We start from the raw sequence: 423 nt of genomic DNA, 5'->3' as shown, positions 1-423 counted from the left end.
TTGGATTATAAAACTTTAAACCAGAAAAGGGGTCGTGGGGGACCACCTACGAAGAACTCGGTAATCGTATATCACATATTTATAGGGCCCAGCAGGATGTAAAAAAAAAAAGAAAAGATAGCCTGTTGTGAGATCAGGTTCACACGAAACAAAACAAAAAAAGTGATCATTGCACATTTTTGACACTGGTATCTGTGCGCTTTAATGTTGATAGGAAATTAAAATCCCTTTGAAAATCACCCTGGGTTATATACCACTTTGGCTTTGCAGACCTTTGGCAAAAAGAATCAGAATTAGCCGGAGAAAATGAAATATTCACCCTCTGATCCATCGCAAATAACAACCAACCTTATATATTCCCAGAATAGCATTACCATCCTTGCAATGGAAAATCCAAACTTCATTACTAATATGCAGACCAAG

This window comes from Penaeus monodon, chromosome 20 (assembly GCF_015228065.2).
Source record: "Penaeus monodon isolate SGIC_2016 chromosome 20, NSTDA_Pmon_1, whole genome shotgun sequence".
NCBI lineage: Eukaryota > Metazoa > Arthropoda > Malacostraca > Decapoda > Penaeidae > Penaeus > Penaeus monodon.
The sequence above is the reverse complement of the archived record's forward strand: the minus strand, read 5'-3'. Positions refer to the sequence as shown.